The 21699-nt window shown below is 34.3% G+C and overlaps 1 long non-coding RNA gene across 1 annotated transcript; it reads left to right on the forward strand.

Annotated features, from left to right (window-relative positions):
• Nucleotides 1-13490: 13490 nt before the first annotated feature.
• Nucleotides 13491-15816, forward strand: LOC147074961 (uncharacterized). Its single transcript, XR_015070055.1, has 3 exons — nt 13491-13613; nt 13940-14032; nt 14145-15816. It is a non-coding gene; the product is annotated as an uncharacterized LOC147074961 (long non-coding RNA).
• Nucleotides 15817-21699: the final 5883 nt, after the last annotated feature.

The raw sequence follows: 21699 nt of genomic DNA on the forward strand, positions 1-21699 counted from the left end.
TTTTTAATTTATTGATTCATAGAATCTCAATATGTAATACAATTGTAAAAGAGAAAATGCTTGAAAGCTAAAAATCATTGAACTAATGTGGTTGTGAGTTTTAGTTTCGGCTAAATTACATGAATAGTGTCAATGAATTACTAATTCACGCTGACCGTTTAAATCAATCATCAAGGCACTACTTCTAATTGACGTGTAACATATTATGTTTGTTGAAAAGCAGACAAAAAAATGTTTTGGTTTGCTTGATGACTACGCTTAACGCCAATTATTGGAGATAATATTTACATAATTATGTAACAAGTGGCTGATTGCATTTACTGGCATATTAGTTTTTGTTTCTTATTATTATTATGTATCGGAGCGACAATTATTATAAAACCAAACATCAGGTAGTGCAACAATTGTGGCACCATAATGGCTTCGGAGGCGGTCATTGACCGTCCAGTTGTTGAGTCCGGTTGAGCAACCTTTAAATCCATTTCGCTAGAAACTTTATTTAGTTTAGACTAGTTATCATTTGAAATACAAAGTGTCATTTTTATGATTCAGACGGTCGGTGGTGAGTGTAGTTCCATGTAATTTGAGCATTTCAGATATATTTAAACCCAGCCCCCCAATTTTTTTTATAGTTATTTCTTCAGAAAAGGCACTTATGTGTATTTATTTTTATGCTGAGTTTATTCTGAAATATTTTCTATATATACTCGGGGTAGGGTTTTAATATAAGTTTTGCATTTTGTAATTAATACTATTTATTATTACTAAGTATATTTTCGTTTATAAGTTCCATCATACGTATATCTACTACGTATACGTCTTTTGAATTCATTGAGTTTCATGAAGTTCCTAGCACAGTCTCAAAGAAAGTGCTATTATAATTTAGAATAACGACACCGTATGGAAAATATATTAATATAATATATCCTCTTAATATATATACATACATATTAATTATTAATAATATGTTATATATATCTATACATCGATTTAGTTTTATATGACGAATTTTTGTTTTTGTAACACAGAATGTGATGTTCTTTGTTTTGTTGAATGTGTACTTTGTTTTTATAAAAACTACATATTATTATGTATGTATGAAATATAATTTGTAGTTTTCCATATTTTTTCATTGAATGTGATTGGAAGCACGTATGTAATTTACTATAATCTTCAGAATATTGATTGTCGATAATAAAAGTACGGTATACACTATACAGCATTCGTTTTGAAGTTAATTCAATTTAATTTTTAATCAGTTGTGAATTTTTTTCCATTACTGACTGCCATTCACAAGTACTCAATAGGAATTTGTTATTAAAAATGATGTAACTGAAAACATCACTGTTTCGCGGACAATATGAAAATACTGCCCTCATGTGGTGTGTGTCCGGACGTCAATGGTTTGAACAGAAATTTTATGAAATATCGAATGCTTCTAATTTTGGTCTATTTAATATATAAGATTTTCTCGAAGAAAGCAAACGAAATCCATTGATTTATTTTTATTCAGCTCTCTGTCTTATTTATAAGAATTTTCATTTTATTTCATCTGTCTGGAGTATTTAGTTGATTGTAATTGAAGGATCTGCAATCCTTATTTTAAATCGTCTGTTCTCATTGTGATTTTAACAAAATTGATCGGGCCACGTTATGCATCAACGGATCAAGTGACATATTCACAAAAAATTAGTTATGAGTGCCATCTACCGGTGAAACATTTAACTAAGTTAATATGAAATATTATGTTAGCGATGTTTCCTTGGGAAAGTTATAAATCAAACGCCATTGACTAGATTTCATACTTATTGAACAAAAGATAATTATATAGTTTTATGTGAATGCCGCTTGAAAATACCTAACGCCGTCAAAAGTTACTGACAAATAAAACCACACAAAATTGTAGCGCAGACGTAATTTTAATGATAAAAGTAATTTCTTTCATTTTGAACATAACAATTGTGTTTATTTGCTGTAAAACAATTGCTAGAAAACGTCACAAGACCGACAAGTATTATTATTATTAGTGATATATAATTATTATTGACTTCTGTCGCTTTGAATAATTATAAATATTAATATTTTTTTATTGTTACATAATGAAGTTTATTTCGTTTCGCTTCACAGTTTCAAGTCATTCAACTTTTGTTACCTGCAGAAAATTAAATATTTTTGGTAAGTATCTTATTGAAAATTGGTTGGATTATAATTGATGGCAAGTATGTAACCAACCTACAAAGTCGAGAATTCTTAGAACTATGGAAGAGCTTTCATATACTTACAGTTTTACGTGTTTTCTTTCAAACCTACATGATATGTATATTCTAGAATTATCATGTCTCGGTTGCGATGTTATAGTGCTGTATGTCATGTAAAGAACAGAAGTGAAGGGATTTGTAGTTCCGCAGATCGCAGCTATGACTTTTAAGGCTATAATATAATGGGTTACTGATATCTGACGACAATACTTGCCTTTATAATATATACTTACCAAATACTTAATATATATATATATATATACTATTAAAATTTCCCCTGTAAGAGAGGCATACTGCTGTTATAGTTCCTACTTACAAATACTAAACACATTTTGTTTCTATTGGATTGACTGGTGTAACAAGCAGCCCATTTGAATGAATTCTTTTTGTTTATTGTTTTGTGAATTGCATACTATCAGGCCCTTACATGAGTTTATTATATGATTTGTGAACTCGGGCGTTAAGTTTTAATCGTTTTTATGTTATATTATTTGTCTAATATTTATGTTATTGTTTTGTATTATTGAATATTAAGTTACAATCATAGAATAACTTATTTTTCTACAACCTTTAACGCAAATTGTATGCGATTCGCTGATTTATTAACAATAATTATTTTGTAATCTTTGCTGTCGCATCAAATAAAAGTATTGCGTAAAATGGTAATTAGTTTGTCATCTAATGTAATGTTTCTATTATGTAACTGTTTCTGGATAAAAATATGTGCGCACGTTTTAAATTTAAATCGAATCAGTGTAGTTATGAAATATAAATTATTTTAACAACACCGTTATTTATTTTATCCATCAGGCGAACACTGCCATTTCCTATTTGACACGCAATAACGTGACCCAACTTTTCACATATTTTTTTAATGCCGGACACCGCAATATGTAAATTCTTTCCAATTATACCCTGCTATGCATTTATAGGTCAGGTGAATGGTTTCACAAAACTGGGATAATCTCCTTCAAAGTTTTTTATCTTCTTAAATATGTATGCAATCGATTCAAAATTGTCAAAAGAACATGGATCTATATTATTGACTACAATTTTCCACATAAGCTGTATGATTATTTTTCATGTGAGCTTTTATTGATTGCCGCAGATAATTCAAAATCAATGCAATTTGTCAATTGAAATAAAATCAGTACATTTTTTTTAGTTTAAAACCTTATTTACGAATTAAGGTTTCGAAAAAGTTTCATTTCAATTCTGGTTTTTTTCATATCTGTATGTACAAGAACTTTTTAGTGTATGTACGTCAAGAAATATTTGCCGACACGCTAGAATTGAAGTGCTTCAAGACTCTTCATTTTTGTGGATACGTTTGCTTGGTCTAAAAATTCATCACGCGGCTTGATTATTTTATATCGATGCGGTCTTATCTCTTTTTGTGTCAGTAGAAATGGTTGATTTTGCCATTTTGTTTGAAAATCGGCCATCGATGTTCGTCAATGTTTAGATATTAATGAAAACAGTGTGTAAAATATGACAAAATAAATATTCTATTAAGATTTTAAAGGCTCCATACATTCTAGATTAATGTAAATTGTTTCAATCTGTAAATTTAATGCATTTTTCAACTAAATAAATGTAACTAGACAAAATAAAATTTCTGTTTGTTCCGTATTATAAAATATTTATTATTTTTTGTATTGCATACATAATATAATTAATATATTAATTAATAATATAGGCAGCGTTGATCTTAATTACTTGTTTGCTACTTTTTAAAACTACATTGACTGTGAATTCGTTCATGTCATTTAAAAATGCTCTTAATTTTTGTAAAATATATTTAAAACTATGAATGTTTTTTCAAAAACGCTAATTATACAATACGATTGTAATGGTAGGAATCAAAAACGTTTTATTAACTGTTAGAAATGTGTACTTAGGATCTTATAAATAATAACTCTGAGATTTATATAGTGATAGAAATTGAAATAAATGTTGAATACATAAGTAAAAAGATTAATAAAAAACAAACTTATTAAAATAAAATGGATTTATTTATTTTTTATCCCAAAGGTTCTCCAGAGATTAGAGCCTAAATTTATGAAAATGACACAAATAAAGACCACTGCGCTGAGATTAACCAACATTTTTGACTGCCAATTGTCAAATTAAAATAGTAATTTACTTTACGTACCTAATATATCGTCTCTGTTCTGGCAGAACACACTAACTGAAGAATACTAGTTTTGAATAATTTGACTGAAGTTTTTCAAATGTTTGAAATGGTCTATCACAGTGGTTTCCAAACTTTATGTTACTACGCCTCCCTTTTAAGGGGGATGACATCAAAAGTTGTGATTTCATAGAGCCATCTATTCGAATTATCTCCTCGCGTAATATTAGAATCGATTCTAATCATATTCCATTATAAATTACCCTAAGGCATCTAAACTAGATGTCACTGTAATTATAATAATTACATATTAATAATAAATATTTTAAAAACTAATATTACAATAATTTTTTAAACAATACTATATATCGTCAGTATACTGGCAGAAAACGTTAAGTCAAAATTTAGCTGTTTTGACCTAATAATGCAACTTGATAGATTTTAACACGCTCTATCGTCTGGAAAAACAAGCTCATTCATATTCCATTTATTGTTTTCGTAATTTAAAGATGTCAATACGAATTAAGTTAATTATGTTCGCATTTCTTACTGGAAAATAACTATAAGTACACTTAAAGTTTTATGAGTGTAGATATTTAATATTTCTATAGCTGCACAAAAACGTCAACGTGACTTATATCTTTTTGGCTGTACACATTTATGCGACTGCTCGGCTATTTGTACCAACTTAACTAAATTGCGTACGTCACCCGCGCATTCTACTCATCGATTGACAGTTGATTTTATATGCATCAGGCAGTTTTGAGCACAAATAAGATTTTATTTTAGGAAATATTGACAGCAGTGCACCAAAGATACGGAGGCTTCGAATTGCTGAATGTAAAGCGCGTGTCATTCGTAATTATGTATTTCTAAGAAGAAATAAAGATTTGTTGGCCATGTATCGTAGTACCTAACATTATACCTCCAGAACTACATCCGTGGTGTTAAAATTTGCCTACTTCAACTTCATTGGATAGGACGTCATTACCTGAGCCATCGGAATTTGATTCTGATGTGGAAGAGGAATAACTCTTATGTAATTTATCTCAATTTGTGTAAAATTAAATGTGGCTAACATAATTAACTATTACTTATATGTTTTTTTTATAAAATAGATCATAGGTAGGCAGGTACTTAAACTCTTGTTTCAATATTTTTGGAAACAAATTATTAACAAAATACTATGTAATTCCCATTTTTATTTTTATCCTCCCCTAAATACACGTAATTGACATAATTAATAAGGTATTGATTGTATGAAAAAAATTATAAAGACTATTTTAATTTGAAATTAAAATACCAATGATACACAAAAAAAGTCATCAAAGTAGATATTTTTTCATAATAATGTCAAACAGAAGTACCTCTATTTCTGTGTAAATTTCTAATTTATATAAAATTGCAAGTAAAAAAATCCATTTCTATAATAATTAGGAGTCCTGTATATTACTAGCCAACTACCTATAACATTTAGCCTATTGCCACTCCATTGACTCCAAAAGTGTACTGGTAGAAAACGATAAGTCACCATTTTATTTACAAATTCAAAAAGTCAACAATAATTATTACAAAAAATACTTGCTTATACTTGAATTGAATTCTTACATGATTAATGCATTTCATAGAGTGGTTGGTTTAATAAATAATGATTTAGGTGAAAAAATAGAGAGCTCCAAACTTCTTGATTTTAGAAAAAGTCGATTTTCTCAAAACAAGGATTTTTGACTTATAGCTTTCTGCCAGTATACCGACGATATATGTTTTAAAACATTTTATATTTTGGCATATTGGCGATGATATTGTTTACAGCGCTTATGTCCATGGCGATCAAGGATTCTTATAAGAAAGATGGGTACCTAATGCCATTTCTTGCCACTCGAGACGGCCACCTCATTATTTAATAAAATATATTCGTTTAATATTTAAACGCAATTAAAATATTAAGAAAAATGTGTACATTGTAAGAAAAATATTTTGAATAATCTCTAAATATCGACTGATGCAATTATTCACCCAGTAACGGAATAAAATGCATTTTAAATTTTCGTAAAAAAATATGTTTTTTAAATTTAAAAAAAAATATAACTATAATTGGACGTATATATGCAGAAAAGATCCAAAGCTCATTGGATCTTTTTTAAATTTATTCAATAATCCGATTGAGGATATCTCATACGTATATGCAAAAAAGATCCAGCCCGCAAAGTTATTCCTTTCGCGTCAATCCATTTCTAAAATAATGCCAAAATGCAAATCTTCAATTTTACATTTTGCGAAAAGAGTCCAGTGATAATTGGTCTTGATTCCAATGACATACATTTTTGTATAAAAGATCCAATTAACTTTGGATCTTTCTTGAACCTAATGCCGAGTACACACTGGCAACATATTGCGCGACAACCTCGTTAAATTTTACGATAAGTATGATAATTATCGTAAAATTTCATAAGCAATTATGGTAATTATCGTAAAATTTAACGAGGTTGTCGCGCGACATATTACCAGTGTGGACCCGGCATAACTTTCGCAATGGCAACATTTTGTCTATGGCATTGGATCACTAATAACCAGGGAAAATTGTATAAAAAAGACCAAGAGCGGCATGACAATTTAAGATTTCGATCCTAAGGATGTCGCCGAAAAGCATGACTTAACTATAGACAATCCTGAGTATAGAGTTAAGGAATCCTTAACCATAGACTACTTTTGTTATGAACACGCCCCCTTCTGTATTACCACTGACAGCTGCTGTCAAAATAAATTTGCATGTCTATAAAACAGTCCATACACTCAAATTCATTCAACAATGTATCTCAATATTGATAGTGTTAATTCGTTTGGCATGTACTTGCAGAATATTATTTTACTTTTATACGCCAGCCCGCAGAAATACAAGATGCCAGGTGATAGAATGACACTGGACGCTAGTATTACCATGTTAAAAAAATATCTTGCGGTGCCTGTGGAATCACGTATAATGACTTATAACGGAAACATAAAGAGTTTTATAATTAAATATTAATATGTATTTATAGTTACCTATTGCATTTATAAAATGCAGTTGTCATATTTTTGTCATCGTTTAACAATTATAAAATAATTTACCTAAACTATAGGAAAGAGAATTTTTAAATATGGTATTATTTTCAATAGAAATGATCTTAACTAAGGACAATGTTTCTGCATTCCTCTCTAACCTTTTATATTTTCATGAAAATGGACAGTTCCGAAGCAGAAGTTTGCTTAAAGCGAATGGTGAAGGGCAGGCCGGTAAAAATCCATGTTGAGCATTTGATTCCACTGTGGCACAGGGAAAACATATATTGTCTGCCAAACTTAACGATATTAAGTCAATAATGTATTTGATGGAGATGCTAAATTATTTTATGATAATTTAAATTGCAAAGAAACTATAATGATGACATCGGAGGTTATGGTGGTCCATTAGACTTTGTCCTAGAAGTTGAAGCATTCTGATATTTTTTAAATAAAACATTGTCATGGTTTGTTTACCAAATAAGTTACATATAAATAAACTCCGCCCCCCGCTGAACCCCAGGTTGGGGCCGTAGGAGTAAGGCTCCTGCACCAGGACCAAATCGATGTCCATTTCCCGAACCGTCTTGATCAGCTCCGCCGTTGTAGCCCTCCCTTTGCCCGCATTTAACTGACCGAACCGAATCATTGAATCGAATAATCCGTTCGGTTACGCTCCTGTGCCATTGCGTACTAGCGCGCTGGGCAATCAGGGTCAATCGCTTCATGTTGGTGCGGCTTCTTGTGCCTGGCACAGGCCGGGCACTTTCCCGGGGGCCTTAATGTTAGGGCATTCAGCCCTATCGTGTCCTTCCTCGGTGCAATGGCCGCTGTGGCGCTTCTCGCCGAACAATTCTTTGCCATGTGGCCGTATAAGTATAATAAGAATAATAATAGAACAATAAACAGAACATTAAATGGACACATGTTGGATTTAAATGACAAGTGATATTTTGTTCGGCATGCGTCATTTGCACCCGCGACCCGCAATCCGCGCATCGCCTAGCCACGATCTTTTTAGACCGTGTCTCAACTGAGGGTACCTATAGCCTTAAAAAATTGTTGGATAACAACAAAACTAAATTTTTACATAATATTAAAAAAAAATGATCGAGAATTTCTGTTTTTAGGTACTACATACAACAAAACGTAGGTTATGGATTGGATCTTTCATGCATCTTTCCGATCATAATAGAAATTCATAAAAAATCCAATTCTCATTGGATTCTTTCTACATTTTAAATTCTTAAAACACATTAAGCAATAATGATGCAACCTTAGATTATAGAAAAATGATGCAACCGCCATAAATTACTATATAACTCATATGATTACAGATTTATGATGGCTTAAATTAATTACAATTGTTTAGAGCTTAATTAAAACAAAATAATAATAAAAATAAAATGACTAAAAATATTATTTGATTAAAACACTTGTATTATTAATATTTCGTAGCATTTTTGAATATGCAATTTGGTGTGGTTTTCAGCAGTCTAGAGTGTCTAGACGGTCAGGAAAGCGTACACGTCTGCATGTACGTGTGACGTAATCGTGCTGGCTGATGTTTTCTGGTGCTGGATCGTTCAGTGCCGGTTTCTCATTTGATAAGTTATCATCCTCCTCTGCCATTATGTATGCAGGTCTGAGGCGGTCTACAGTGACTGTGGTATCCTTGTCTCGAACTTGAATGACGTAGGTCCGGATATTCCGGCTGATAACTTTGTGTGGGCCAGTGTATGGCGACTGCAAAGGTCCTTTGACCGTGTCATCTCGTAGTAGCACATGCGAGGTCTTATCCAAATCCTTGAACATGAATGAGTGCTTTCCGCCGTGGTGCGTTGTTTTGGCGGGTTGCAACTCATAAAAATGTTGTCGGAGATATTTGACGAAATTGGCTGGTTCGCAGTCGTTGGGTTGCTTTGACCCTAAGAATTCGCCCGGTAACCGTAGAGGTTTGCCATAGACCAGCTCGGCTGAGGTAGTTTTGAGATCTTCTCGCCAAGCTGCCCTGATTCCCATCAAGACTGTGGGTAGTGTCTCTGTCCTACGCGTGTTTTGATGGCATTTGATGGCTGCTTTCATTTGACGATGTAACCTCTCGACCATGCCATTTGCTGCGGGATGGTACGCGGTGGTGTGAATGTGAGTTGTACCTACCAGACGATTTAGTTGTCTGAACAGCTGTGACTCAAACTGTCTTCATTGGTCCGTGGTGATTCGGACTGGAGTTCCAAACCGCGTGATCCATCCAGAGTAAAATGCTCGTGCCACAGTCTCTGCTTCTTGGTCTTTCAACGGGAAGGCTTCTGGCCATCTAGTAAAGCGGTCGACACATGTTAAGCAGTATCGATATCCCTCCGACGGTGGTAGGATGACAATGTCGATGTGGACGTGCTCAAATCGAGTTGACGGTGGCACAAACGCGCTTAATGGTGCTGAGACATGGCGTGTAACTTTATTTTTTCTGACATTGAATGCAACTGCGAGCCCATCGCTTGCAGTCCTTTTCGATAGAAGGCCACACGAAACGCTGTGTTGCGAGTTTTGTGGTCGCGGTAATGCCAGGATGTGAAAGTCGGTGTATTGCGTTGAATGCAGCTTCACGGAACGGCTTGGTGATGAAAGGTTTTGTGTATGCAGTAGACACGTCACAAAAGATAGCTACGTTAACTTCCGGAATCTCCACCTGTTTCAGTTGTAAGGAGGATCCGTCGCGTAGGAACATCTTCAGCTCTTCATCTTTTTGTTGATTAGCTGCCAGGCTTGCGTAATCGAGTGGATTTTCGGCAATCGCTTCCACTCTAGACTCTAGACACTCTAGGGCGTCAGCAACAACGTTGTCCTTGCCAGAGATGTGACGGATGTCGGTGTAAAATTGTCCGATGAAGTCTAAATGCCGAAACTGTCGTGGAGAACACTTCTCGGCTTTCTGCCTGAAAGCAAAAGTGATGGGCGTGTGGTCCGTGTATATGACGAATGATCGGGCTTCTACCATGTGTCGGAAATACTTGACTGCCATGTAGATCGCTAGAAGTTCACGGTCGTAAGCTCCATACTTCTGCTCGGCTGGGCTGAGTTTTTTGGAGAACAACGCAAGTGGTTCCCATTGATCGTCGACCAATTGGTGGAATGCTGCGCCAACAGCGGTGTCTGAGGCGTCACTGATGATAGCTAGCGATGCATCATTTTTCGGATGAGCTAGCAGTGTTGCGTCAGCCAAACTTTTCTTGCATGCTTCAAATGCTCTGATGGTCTCGTGAGTCCATGGAATAGGCTGCTTGCCTTTCATGTTGCTCTGGAGAAGTGTGTGCAGAGGTGCTTGAGTACCTGCAGTATTGGGTATGAACCTTCTATAGAAGTTCAAAATACCCAAAAACCGGCGTAGGCCTTTGATATTCTCTGGACGGCTGTACTCCCGAATGAATTCTACCTTGTAGGGTAGTGGACAGATGCCATCCGAAGATACGAGGTATCCGAGGAACTTGACCGTTGAGGTGCCGAAGTCGCATTTCCTCGAGTTCACCACGACTCCGTACTCCTGCAAACGTGTAAAGAGCGTTTGCAGGTGTTGGAGGTGTTCCTCTTCTGAGCTTGAAGCGATCAAGATGTCATCGATGTAGGCATAGCAGAAGTCCATGCCTTGTAGTACTTCGTCGATGAATCTTTGGAAGGTTTGCGCCGCGTTACGGAGACTAAGCGTCATATATGGAAACTCGAAGAGGCCAAAGGGTGTCGTAATGGCAGTCTTCGGTATGTCTTCTTCGGCGACTGGGATTTGATTGTATGCTCGGACCAGGTCGATGGTGGAGAATACCTTCCTCCCGCGGAGCGCTTGGGCAAAATCTTGGATGTGACGTACCAGATACCGATCTGGCGTTCAGACCTCGGTAGTCACCACACGGACGCCATTGTTCGTTCGATTTGGCGACCAGGTGTAACGGCGATGCCCAACTGCTACTTGATGGTCGAGCGATCCCAAGTCTCATCATACCTATCTTGAAACTCCCTCTTCGCAATCTGTAGTTTGTCCGGAGCGAGTCGCCTTGGGCGCGCAGCCACTGGTGGTCCCGGTGTTGTATTGATATGATGTTTCGTTGTGTGATGCGGCGTTTTGACTGTGCCATCGGGACGTGTGATATCTGGAAACTGTTGCAACAGGTCATGATACGCAGACCTGCCTGAAACAGTTTTGATCGACAGGACCTCTCCCGTACTGCGGTTTCCGGAAATGGTGAGATGAGTGGTTTGGTCTAACAGACGTCTATTCTTGGCGTCGACTAACAATCCAAAATGGATTAAAAAATCAATTCCAATGATGGGCTTACTAACATCGGCAATGACGAACCTCCATGTGAAGTCTCGTCGTAGGCCCAAGTTTAATCTCAACGGAAGGTTCCCGTATAGCGATTACCGTACCGTTCGCCGCTGACAGCTCGTATGTCGTTTTTGTAAGACGTGGGTACACACAGAGATCGGCGCCTGTGTCGACTAGAAACTGTATATTCGTGTTGCGGTCGGTGACAAATAGGCGGCTTGGCATTGGGCTGTATTCGCTGGCCGCTATCAGTGAATGCCCGGAGCGTTCCACTCTTGATGGCTGCAGGGTTATCTGCACTTCTGTGCGGCTGCTCCGAACATATGGTGGTACCAGCATTTGCCTTGGGTATCTTCTCTGTTGCGACTGGATGAACGTCCACTTGTACGGCTTCGTGAGCGGCTGTTGAATCGCCGGCCGTGGTTCTTTACCCGTGGGCGTGAGTCGCGGCTGTCGATAACGGCGATTTTTATCTCGGATGCTTGTCATTTGCTCCTGCAATGACAATGCGAGTTTCCGCATCCTGGTAAGATTCCTAGGCAAAGATTATTGTCGCGGTCATTGACCTACAAAGTTAGCTATGACTTGATACCTACATGGAAATGCCTATTAATTCAATTTGTAATATGTAATATCGCCATATATGCAATATGAATATTATTTTAAGCTTAGTAATAAATAGGTGAAAATTATATAAATGAAGTATTATAAAATTAGTCTCCATATCTTCAGACAGGTTTGCAAACAACCTTTTATATGACTATTTTTATGTAGTTTGTAACTAGCGGCCGTTTTATAAAATATGCATTTGCAAACTGCAAATCTGTGGCTATATTTGTGTTAAACTTTTCGTGCCTCCCTTTGCAACCCTCCTCCTCCGCGCGCTTCCTAGTTTGGAAATCGCTGGTCTATCATGTGAGTTTATTAAGTAATCGTAAAAAAGATGACTAAAATAAAGACTGTTTATTAAATAAGAAGGTTAAAGTAGAAAATAAAATAAAATTTTCTTTTTTTATGTTTTTCTTATTTTTTTTATAAAAAAACGAGTTAGTGTTTTTTGCCAGGACACATTTTGTCTTTTTCAGCGGTACTGATTATGAAGTGTTATTTAGTGTTTTCTGCCAGGACAAAAATGCAGAATATTCTAAAGCCATTATCATAGTTTTAGGGGGAAAAAATAGTAGGTCAAATCCGTGGCAAGCAGGAGAAGTGGTATAGGTATGTCATCAAAAATCCGAAAATGTGTTAAGTATGCAGATGTCTAAAATTTCGATCATTCTATGCAGGATAATAAACACAAGGCATGAAAAAAAATTTCTTATACCCTTTTTCGATATTTTAATATGGTATATGTAAAGAAATATACAGAAAGCTGTTAAGAAAACAGTGTTATGTGACTTATACCTACCTCTATTCTCAATTCGCTGTAGCGTGAATTAATACTGCAGTGCTGTTTGAATCAGCGACATATACCCAAATAGGTTGGATAGTGCCTATAGAGAAAGCATAAAAATGGCAGTCTGATGCACTTTTGTCAAACAAAACTCTATTACAACGAAATTATGTACACTTGGACATATCGTCGTGGTAAATGCAATAGGTCGTATGTCAAAAAAATCTCAAAACTGTTTTATTGCGCCATAGTGATCAGCTCAGTCATCTACACGACCTCGAATAGCTCTTATGTCGTTGAACCAATAAGAAGTCGACTATTTCAACACTTGCAAAAAGACGAATCGACACGTCATTGATATTGGTCAAGCCAAACAGTTGTATGTCAAACCTCATCATGACAGTAATGTTTTTGTTTGTTTCTATTCCTCGTTCTTGACGTTATATTCAAGAATTCATCAAATAATTTGATGTAAGTAATTTTCTAACCACTGTTTTATTTAAATCTACTTTATAATTACATTACTGTTGTTAATTTTAGTAAATTTTTCAAGATTCTTTCTAGAGATACTAACCTTACTTTTTGTCTCATTTATTTATTATTGCCAAAGTAATTATTTGTTCAAGATCGACAGTTTTAATAAGACACTGTTTATTTAGAGTAAAAATTAGTTATATAATAATGCAATTATTATTAATTAAATAGAAATTTGGTACACGAATCTTTGACATAGAACCTTTTGCATCAGGGAATTCCGAGCATCGGTTTTGACATACGATCAATTGCATCTGTTCCAGATTACCAAAAAGCTATCAAAATGATTAATGGAAGTCGTGGGCGGTACTTGGTATCTTTAGCAGTCAGCAAAATTACTTCATCTAAGAATAACGGTAAGAATAAATAAGTTTATCTCGTCATAAAACAATACGGTGTGGAGTGGAGATGACATTTTGCTGAGGAGCATGAACGATTATCAAATTTAAAAATCATTATTTTCTTCAGGACCTCAAGTAACCTGTGGAGTCGTAGGAACCACTGACGATGTGGCGTTACAAGTTGAACCTGGGAATGCGGCGGAAATTGAACTCTTAAAGCATCCATTAGAAGAAATTTTTCAAAATATTGGCTCAGAAATAGAACTCGATTTTGCTGAAGTTAATAATACTTTGACTGTTGAAACTCCAATTTTAGAACAAGCAGAATCATTGTTGAAGCAACCTTCGGACATAGAGATAGCAGAGAACACTGTATCAACACAATCAGCCCTGAGACAAAATATAAATTATGATATGACGATGGCTGAACATCTAAGTGGCCCTGAACATTCACTATCTGACAGCAGTAGTGACTCTGAAGATCTGTATCAACCTGAAGCTAATCAATCAAGCTCATCAGAAGATTTAGAGGAGTTTGCTATGCAGTCTGACACCCATGGTGATGAACCTAATGAGCAAGTCAATCAAAGAAAACGAAAAGGGCAAAGCATTAATTGTAAACTGTGGAAGAGGCAAAAAAACTCTCAACTGCGATTGCTAGGCAAGTCTTATGTGGGTTTTGAGAAGAGTGAAGAGTCCGGCAAGTATAGACAAACGTCTAAAAAAAAATCTAAGACCATAGGTCCACGTTGTGGTGGGCATAATGTGCGTCCTCAAAAGGGTGGGCCAAAAACAGCCTTTAAGTGCGATACAATTAGTGATAAACAACGCACCGTGATATTCACAAATTTTTGGAAAAAAACAAGTTGGGATTCCAAAAAAACATTTGTCACCGAAAACGTTTTGCAAACCACCCCAAAATACAGAAGAATCGCCAGTGAAAACTCAAGAAGAAAACAAAGCTTTCGCTTTTATTTTACAGCAAAAAATGAAGAAACTGAAGAAATAACTGAAAATATAATTAAAAAACAAGTTTGCAAAAAATTTTTTTTAAACACTTTAAGTATAGGGGAAAAATGCTTAAAATTATGGACCTCGAAGGTTGAAGAGCCGCAGTCATCTGAAACGAATTTAAATAAACAGAAAGATGCAACACTAACTATTTCAGAAGAGTTAGAGACCTGGTTTAACTCTCTGCCAAAAGTTGAATCGCACTATTGTCGATCCTCTTCAAGTAAGTTATACCTGGAGCCAATTTTTTACAGTTTTCGAGACATGCATCGCTTATATCTAGAAAAATGTGCTTCTGAAAATAAAAGAAAAGTATCATGGGGTACATTTCAAAATACTTATAAAAAATTGAATCTAGACATTTACACGCCAAAAAAAGATCAGTGCAATGAGTGCACTTTGCACAAAAACGGGACACTCGACGAAGAAAGTTTTCAGAAACACATTAAAAAAAAGAACGATGCTAATGCGGAAAAAGAGTCTGATAAATCCTTAGCTCTGAAAAATGAAAACATCAGATGTTACACAGTCGATTTGCAAGCTGTTCTTCTTTCGCCAAAATTGAATCTAGACATTTACACGCCAAAAAAAGATCAGTGCAATGAGTGCACTTTGCACAAAAACGGGACACTCGACGAAGAAAGTTTTCAGAAACACATTAAAAAAAAGAACGATGCTAATGCGGAAAAAGAGTCTGATAAATCCTTAGCTCTGAAAAATGAAAACATCAGATGTTACACAGTCGATTTGCAAGCTGTTCTTCTTTCGCCTCGTTTAAATGCTTCAGCAAATTATTATAAAACAAAATTAAAAGTACACAACCAAGTCTATTATAACCAAGCCACGAAGGACGTCTCGTGTTATGTATGGCATGAGGGAGCTGGGGGGCTTGAAAGTGACGTCTTTTGCACTATAGCTACTAAATTTATCTTGAAGGAAATCGGCCATCTGGTACCGCAAAAAGTTATAATATGGAGCGATGGTTGTGCGTATCAAAATAGGAATGTAAAATTATCAAACGCACTACTCGACATCAGTATGAAGAATAATCTTATCATAGAACACAAATATCTGGAAGTAGGGCATACACACATGGAGGTTGACAGCGTCCATTCAACAATCGAAACGAAGCTGAGAAATCGAAAACAAATTTTCGTCCCTGCCGACTACATGGCTATCATTGAAAGTGCAAGAGTAAAGAAACCATACAAAACACTTTATCTCAGCCATGACGATTTTCAACAATTCAGCACAGACTACTACAGCAGTATTCGGCCTGGAAAGAAAACTGGCGACCCATGTGTAAACGATGTCGTTGCATACCAGTATACTCCAGAAGGTTTAATAAACTTTAAATTGGACTTCGGCCATACATGGAAACCACTTCCAACACGAGCGCGAGTTTCAATCGCAAGCAGTGAACGATTAAAATTATACAATGGGCCTTGCCCTATTGAGGAGAGTAAATACCAACACTTGCAGGTACTAAAACTATTAATTCCAGAGGACTACAGAGATTTTTACACCAGACTACCGTTTAAATAAAAAAAATACTTTTTTATAAAAAAAATTAAGTATTCTTTTAAAACTGCTATTTTTACTTTTAAGTAGGTATTTACCTGCTCTGTTTTAATGCTTTTTTAAAAAATATTTTATGTATTGTATTTTAACTTTAATCTTTTCTTTTAAAAATTGTAATTGTTTTTAAAAGTACCTAATTAAACAGATCTCCAATTTATAATAAATCTACTTTTTCATTAGTCTAAGCTTACTTTTTAAGCGTTTATGTACAAGTGTATAACAATATGTATATTAATATAATATAATCTGTATAATATTATATTCGTTTCATTATAAATACCAAATTTTAGTGAATTAAATATAGGTATGTATACATAAAAATTGGACTTATGTCAACAAAAGTGGCCAACATTGATGAGCAAATAGTCGTATGTCAACCTAACTTTCTAAATATTCATCTTACGTAAAAATGTTGATAACCATCTTAACAGGGAACAAATTTAACCATGAAAATAAATTTGTGAAAAAAATCGGTGAAATGGGGTTAAGATGGGATAGTTTTTTGTCTCTCCTGAAAAGTTTGGTATTTTTGACATACAACCTATTGCATTTACCACGACGATATTCTCTTTCTTTGTGACGTCAATGTTTTTTCCGGTAAAATCATAAGTTATGACCATGGCCCCCACATCCTGAACCGGGCTCTTATGCTAGGATCTTCGGCGAGGCCCCCTACCTATCGCTAAAAATAAAGGCAGTGTGACGCTCTCCAGATATTTTAATACATCTATTTGAATTGTGGACTTGTCAAGTATCAATACACAATTGAAAATTATATCGTACAACCACATAATTTTAAATAATAACATCATTGAAGAAAAATTGCGCCACAGGCGACTTTTTTTACTATTAGAGAGAATTTGTGACGAGTGTTTATATCACTTATCTGGTCGACTCGCCACGCCGGGCCCTTCCTGAGCCCGGGCCCCCAGGCTAGAGCCCTGTCAGCCCCCCTTTGTGGGGGGCCATGGTTATGACTGTGATGAGTGATATTTAAACACAGAAAATGTATCATAATAGGCGCGCATTCTACTTTACGTTGACATGTTATTGACATTTGTAATAGTAAATTATTGCAATGATTAATATACAAATAAGGTAAAAATAAGGATCTTCATTTTTTAGCAGAATTAAAAAACCTCAAGAATCCGCTTAAGTTGCTTATGATAGAAAAAAGTAAGATAAAGAGGAAGCCAACTTGGATCCAACCAAAAGGGTTTTTTCGTTAGATCTCCAGCAGTGCCTACCAACCCTGATGTTAGCATTTAATGTTGCCTTCTATAAATGCCTATTTTTTACATTTAAATTAAACATCTACGATTATGACGGGCATTCATGGAGTTACATGGAGGGTAAATTGCACCTGTTTGTTTAATTTTTTAATCAGTATTATACATCTACATTAAATTTGTATTTATTGATATTTTTTTCTGACATGATGTATAATGAAAATAATGATGTATAATGTGTCTATATAAATAATAAATAACATAAATAGGATGTTTCAAAAACTACTGCTGTAAAATATTTTAAATGTGAGTTAAAATAGTTCCCATTCAGCTAACGGAATAGATTCAATACAGAAAAGAATTTGGAATGATTTATTTCAAAACAATAGTTAAGAATACGGAAACTGTATTTAGAAAAATTAGTTATATTCGATCCAGATTTTGAAAAGAAGCCACTAGATTAATAAGATTTAATTTTACGATAAAATTAAGGTAAAATGGATGGATATTATGTAGTGGATATGTAGGTATTTTATAGTGTTCAATTTTATATTTCTTCTGAATATTTCAAATGTGTAAAACAGTAAAATAACATTTCAAGTTTCATTATTTTCAGTCATATAACTGTAAGATGTAATAATCGCATTTGTTTGTTTTACTTAATATATTGCATTGTTACTTCACGAATAAATTAAGACTTTAATGACACATAATTATCTTCTTATAAACTATTTGTTCCACATTTATTTAAGTCCTAGTCCATACCAAATTATGAAAAAAACTTGATAATAATAGTATTATGTCAGCCAAGTGCTCAAATTTCATTCAGGAGAATAGGTATATGTCAATTTTTAGGCAAATTACTAATAAAAATGCAAAAAATATGCAGATTACATAAACATTATTTTTTTATAATATGTATAATAAAATTCCATTAAAATATAAATAACTGATTTGATATTCAACTTTTAAGTTTAAAATAATTCTCCTGCAAAATAACACTTTTGTGACATATACCACTTCTCCTTCTGACCTCCCTTTGGAAATTATCTAGGTATTTTTATAAATTTATAATCTTATAGAGCGTAGTGATTATAAGTAGGTAGATGTAAATAATGAAAAGTAGACATATTAAATAAAGGAAATTTCATAATAACTATCATTGGTGGAAAAGTAGCATAGTTACAGTCTGCATCAGTGCACTGCTGGATGAAGGCCTCTCCGAGCTGATTCCACTTTTCTCGGTCCTGTACGTTGCGTTGCCACGTACTTCCGCAGAACTTAACCATTTCATCGATCCAACGGTCTCTAGGTCTACTTTGCGGACGTTTTGTACCTCTTGGGTACTACTGGATGACTAAATTTGTCTAAAGGTTGTCCCTTTTTCGAGCTATGTGTCCAGCCCATTTCCATTTGTGGTTTTTAACGAACTCGCACTTACTAGTGAACGTACATCGCAAACCCTTGTCTATTTTCTTATCCAATCTTACCACTTTTTGTCCTTTCGCGTTATGCCCAGCATGCACCTCTCTATACCACGCTGTGCTACTATAAGTTTCTGGGTCTCTCTTTAACTTAGGTAGAACATGTGATTACGGGAAACACACTTGTTTAACATTTTGCACTTTATGCACATTGGTCATTTTTGAAGACATTATTCAGGCGGTCAAAAGTACTTCAGCCCAGCTTTACACTGCGAGTAATTTCATCAAATATACATCCATCTACAGAATCTTGTTGTGCAGAAAATATCAATTGAGCTACCGCAATGGCTCTTGTAGACGAATCATAAAAGAAATTGCATCTCTTGTAATTATTATGTAGGTTTAAGAAGAAATGTTTCAGTACCGGGCAACGAATACACTGCCAGGCACCATGCCTATTCTTAAAGCCAATGGCCAGCGTTAAATAATATAAAAAGTCATACTGCGTCTCTTATATACATACGAAACTAAGATGCTCACACAGTGTAATTGTAGCTCAAGGTGAGGAGTTGGATTCATGACTACTTCCGGTGCTGCTCCCGTGACTTTTCGTGTATACTTGCTATGGTCTCAGGTAGACAAATTGCGAAACAAACTTTATATGATTCCGCCGAATTCGATGTACATGCCCGATTCTCATCAATTACCAAGTTACGGAGGTGAGGATTGGGAGTCACGACCACTTCCTGACCTGCTACCATAACTTGTCGTGTATACTTTCATCTAAAGTAGACAAATCACAGAAGAAAGTGTGTCTCTCTGATTATGTATACGGGTTAGATAACGCACCTGGACTAAATGTCAATAATCTTTTCAATGTACTTTTAGTCGCTTGTTGTCGATATTGATTATAAAACAATAAACGAATAAATAAAAGGACTATGATGATTAAAAGCAATATATAATTGTAAATCAGGCTCTGTCAATCTCTCAGATCATATTGTTTTAGAGACTATAGACACTAAGTCGCTTGCCAGTATAAGGTGAAAAACGAAAATGGTTCTGGAACATAGGATAAAAAATAAAACAACATAATATAATTTACAATACGTTTTCTTTCAATTTAGTAAAATAAAATACAGCTTAGGGAAATCATTATGTATTAGATAAATAAACATTTTTAATACATTTCAAGGTTTCTTTGAATATTTAAAAAAAAAAACACAATCACAAAATAATATTTGAATAAGAGAAACTAAATTTCAGGTAAAGAAAGTTAATTGATTTAATGTGAAGAAAATATGTAGGTACAAAACAATATAAAAGATTTAAGTCTATAAAATTCGAAACTAACAGTTTAAATTAATAATCGGTAAAAATTTTAATGATCCGAGGACAAAACAAAATTGTAATATCTGAAACACTGAAAGAATTCCTGTTATTAAATTGTTTGGATTGTATTAAGTCTTGTGTTGCCAATTGCAATAAATAATATATTATCAGCCATTTGCGCTTACTACATAATATGAAATATAATAATTAGGTAGTTAGGTATATGATACAAAAATTAATTAAAAATATATTTTACATAAAAGTCTTTTAATATTCCATAAAACATATGTCTTAATCGTCACATTATCGGTGACATAAATAATACGGCTCTATGATAATAATAATATATTTGTTTTCGACAGTGGCAAGGAAAATGTAATGTACAATAAATATAATATAACTTAAATCTATATTTTTTATATAAAAATGGCAGCTTTTTAAAATCTAAGTGTAATACGGCAGGATTTAACACAAAAAAGTCATTGAGAAACTGGATATATAGAAGAGAAGCCTAAGTAAAATTTTGGAATTCTGCTGCAACAGTATTTTTATAATTCTCAATTATTGATTAACCATATTACGAAAATTCATTTCGATCTGACAACTACATGTGCAAAATATTTAACTGTGTTAATTACAACCTTCTTTTACCACAAGCGTCTCAATCATTGACAAAAAAATGGCCACCAAAAATCAGTTTAAAATACAAATTGGATTTTGACTCTCGGATTTAGCTGGTCGCTCAGTCTTTAGCCTCTTCATTGACGGTATTTGAGTTATAATTAGTTGTCATTAAGCCATATCGTATCAACAAATTTAAGAAGGTGAATATTTAGATGTACGGCGAATTTAGAATTAATTGTGTTTGTATTAACGAAGTTTTACTGTAATAATTTATGATACAATCACATTTAAATTTAATCAAAATAATCATTGCAAAGTCTGAAATGAGAAGTCATGCGATCATAAATAATAATAATAAATAATAAGACACTGACCATTTTTTTGATGATGTTATTAATAACACTGTTAACTTAAATAAAACCAGATTCTAATGTTCACGGAGAAAGGGAAAACATGTCACTAGTTTTGTCTCATGTTTTCG

This window comes from Rhyacophila brunnea, unplaced genomic scaffold (assembly GCF_057557595.1).
Source record: "Rhyacophila brunnea isolate RB1 unplaced genomic scaffold, BYU_Rbru_1.0 scaffold_15, whole genome shotgun sequence".
Classification (NCBI taxonomy): Eukaryota; Metazoa; Arthropoda; class Insecta; order Trichoptera; family Rhyacophilidae; genus Rhyacophila; species Rhyacophila brunnea.